Source organism: Tupaia chinensis, unplaced genomic scaffold, assembly GCF_000334495.1.
Source record: "Tupaia chinensis unplaced genomic scaffold, TupChi_1.0 Scaffold144134_1, whole genome shotgun sequence".
NCBI lineage: Eukaryota > Metazoa > Chordata > Mammalia > Scandentia > Tupaiidae > Tupaia > Tupaia belangeri.
Genome location: NW_006203989.1, coordinates 36,030 through 40,092, shown reverse-complemented (window position 1 = coordinate 40,092; position 4,063 = coordinate 36,030). Strand labels below are relative to the sequence as shown.

The 4,063-nt window shown below is 38.2% G+C and overlaps 1 pseudogene; it reads right to left on the bottom strand.

The window, feature by feature from the left end:
- Positions 1-969: 969 nt before the first annotated feature.
- LOC102474798 (proteasome maturation protein pseudogene) lies at positions 970-1,693 on the bottom strand (annotated as a pseudogene).
- Between the last annotated feature and the right edge of the window lie 2,370 nt (positions 1,694-4,063).

Below are 4,063 nucleotides of genomic sequence, written 5' to 3'. Positions count from 1 at the left end.
ACCCCAAGAGCAACGAAAAACAAAACGGAACGTGCCACACGCTACTAAATCACCAAAATTCAAACAGTCCAAAAGCTAGTGGAAAAGGATCAGACAACGAGTGACAGTACCAGGTTGGTCAGGCATGGGGTCCAAGGAGGAAGAATGGTGGGGATGCGAGGAGGTTCAGAAGGGTCGGGCCTGCAGCCTCAGTCCGCCTGGTGTCCGGAACTGCTGGCCGGCTCGATCCGGGTTTCGGGTGGGGAGGGGTGTGGGTTCGCCTTAAAGTCCCAGCAACCAACCTGGGGTCCAAGGAGGAAGAACGGTGGGGATGCGAGGAGGTTCAGAAGAGTCAGGCTCGTTAACTATTTTTAATATTCCAAAAATCCTTTATTTTTATATACCAGATGCATATAGAATACCTTATAAGAAAGAGCAAGCACAGTGAAAATTAATTTTTAAGTAAATTATTATGGAATTTGGTTATGAATGCACAGTATGTATGAGAATGTTCTAATAACTTTTCTAAACTTATGCATCTTGTAGTATCTGAATGAAGAACAAAGAAAAGTTTTACTCTGCTTCTTTAACAGTATTGCTGGTAATATATTAAATGTGTATTAAATCTGTGAAGTACAAGTTTCATCTATATCTGCTGGTTGCTTTACTTTACTTTAAAGAAAGGAACAAAATCAAAATCTCTGAATTTATACTTTTCAACCTGAAAGAATCAAAAAGCTGTAATTCTAAAATAGCTTCAATATAGCAAATATTACTTCTGAATACTAGTGGACTATACTGAATCAAGATGGAAGTATACCTATTTTACACTGTACTCAATTTGAAGTGTTGCCAGTGAAATCAATTACAAATATTTATTCCAAAAAATGCTATTATGAAGTCGATAGACTCAAATGCTGATAATGATTATTCAAAATTAAATATGTGGCATACCTAGAAAATGCGTTGAATTGAAATCTGCAGGTAGTTTTATAATATTCATAAGCAGACTTTTTCCCTAAACACAAAGAAGGCTATTGTTTTAATATAAATTAGGAGCTTTAAGATCATCTCCCTTTAGTGCTTTAAACTATCTCACAACTGTGAACAAAAGATCCAGACAATTTCAAATGATGACTGATACTATTTAGGCAAAACTTCTCAGGTGTCAGTACTTTTAATTTTCTGTACATGAAATTACAGTAAGAAGATGACATAAACAACTTGCAGCGCCACTTCCATGCAGGCACACGTGTCACAATAAACCAAGTTTGTACTCCACCATCACATGTGGTTCTCCCATGAGTTCACTCTGTGAAGGGTCATTAAGAATACCTTCAAATCCAATGGTCTTATCATTACCCCTCAAAATATCCAGAGAAAGGTTTGAGCTTGACAAAAATGGAAGGCGCTAAACCTGCTGTACTACCTTGAATTCCATTTGTAATTTTAGTGGTGCAAACAGACCCTGAATGTTTCTCAGTGTGGAAAAATTCATCTTATCTTGGTTGAGCTGGAAATTTTTTTCTGATAATTCAAGGGGGTGACTAGGCAAAAGTTCATTTTTCACACAAGAAAAACCTTTCCAAAGAAGATCATGACTTTCAAAAGGTCCACTTGCTGAAAGTTCAGTAACTGGAATACTGTCTTTTACCTGAGATCCAAGTCCTCTGGCATTCATCTTTAGCACACTCTGCCACCAGACTCTCAGCCTTGTTACCATCAGCTGGTCCCACCACTCACTTCCATTTCCCTACCGTTAACTTTTTGAAGACCCCTGTATATTTTGGAATTAACAGATTACCCAATCCATTTTGCTGTCTTTTGGCATAGCTATATATAAAATTTTTAGAACTGATTTTTTTTAATGAGTGGAAATTTTAATGATGAAAGTAAATCAGTTTAAGCAAACATGACAGCCATTTAAAGATGTGCTATGAATGAAAAAAATATATTTTGTTCTGAAAAAAATTATTGTTTTTCATGAACACTAAAGCCTAGTTTAAGGGGAGGGCCACACCACAATCCCTTCTCCTACACTGGGATTTTGGGCACACACACACACACATGTGCCCAGTGTGATTTTCAAGCCACTGGGTCTGGGATGTGAAACGCTGTCAGCCACATGGGAGTCCACCGCCTTTGCCCTTGTGCTACCTGCTGGCCCCAATCAAATTATTTTTGAGAAAGGTACAATGGTAATAAGATAAAGACATTTGCTGTTGGTCAAACTTAATATCTACATCCCCAAAATGATTTTAAATCCCCATCTCACATCGTATACAAAATGAACTCAAAACGAATTATAGCTCTAAATGTACAACTAAAACTATAAAACTTTTAGAATAAAGCATGGGATAAAATCTTTATGTCTTACACTAGACAAGATTTCTTAGATATTAAACAAAAAGCAAAATCCATAACTGGACAAACAGATAAACTAGACTTCAAAATTTAAAAATTCTGCTCTTAAAAAGAGACTCCTAGACCAGCTCATGGTGTGGCGGCTGAGGCTGCTGGATTCCGTGTGTATGACTATGCGTCCTGAGTCCTGATCCAGCAGCTTGAAAACCATGTTGGGCACATATGTGTATAATCCTAGAGGAGAAATGGAGGAAAAAGGATTGCAGCATGACCTTCCCACATGGGGGTGCTTGCTTTCTTTCTCTCACATGCGCATGCATGCACTTTCTGTCTCTTCCCAGTAAGTACATGTGCCCTCTGGTAAAATTAAACCAAAAAAAGTATAATTTTAGAAGGAAAAAAAAACAAACCATAAACTGGAAAAATGAATCACAGTCCAAAACAAACAAACAAACAAACTCATAAGGAATCGTATTCACAATATATATTTAAAAATCTACAAATTAGATAATAAACGACCTAATTTTTTCAATGGAAAAAGGTGAAAAGATAGTTCACTGAAGAAGATATACGATGGCAAACAAGCACACAGAAACATGCTCAACACTAGGTTAATGCACATTAAAGCCATGAAATGCATGGAACATGCTCATTAGAATGACTAGAATCTGGGGAAAAGAAAAATTATAGTAATAAGTGTAATGGAATTCTCATAAACTGCTGATAGAAAATGACTTAAACAGTGTAGAGCACAATTGGGTGGCTTCATAATGAAAGATTGTAAAGGTACATGAGGAGCCTTGTAGGTGATGGATATGTTAACTATCTTGATGATTGCAATGGTCTCATGTGAATACATATGTCAAGACTTAACAAATGAGGGCTCAGCAGGTGGCATGGTGATTAAGGCACAGGACTCTTACATGGCCAACCATGGTTCAAGTCCCAGACCTGGTGTCATGAAAATCATGCCAGGCAGAAATGTGTGGTGCCCAATATCCCAAAAGGAGAATTAAAGAAAAGGGATTGCAACATAGCCATGCCTCAGGGATGGGTGATTTCTCATTTTCCATTTCCATGTGTCTCTGCTCTCCATCAGGTGCACACACCCTATGGCAAACACCTTAAAAGAAAGAAAGAAAGAAAGAAAGAAAGAAAGAAAGAAAGAAAGAAAGAAAAAGAGAGAGAGAAAGAAAGAGAAAAGAAAAGAAAAGAAAAGAAAAGAAAAGAAAAGAAAAGAAAAGAAAAGAAAAGAAAAGAAAAGAAAAGAAAGGCACCAAGAGTACACTTCTTTTTTAAAGAGATTTTTGCTACAGGGCATGTGCACTTGCTGGAGAGACAGAAAGTGAGAAACACACCTCAGGGGGGATGACCACATTGCAATCCCTTGACCTCCATTCTCTTCTAGGGATTTTGGGCACACACACACATGCATCCAATGTGTTTTTTAAGCAGCCTGGACTGGGACTCCAACTGCAGTCTACTACGTGGTGTCCCGGCCCGCGGGACAGTTGAACAGGTTCCTTGGGGGAGGGAATGAGAGATGGGAAAAACACATGCACACACACTACGAGGTGCTGATCAAGTCGTCGTCTTCCATCTACTTCCATTTATTCAGGAAAAATGGTGAGTTATATACAGCTGGTGGGAACCAATTGGTTGCCCAAAATGCAAATGAGATACAACAGCATGAACCAATCATTGATGTGGGTGGATCTCT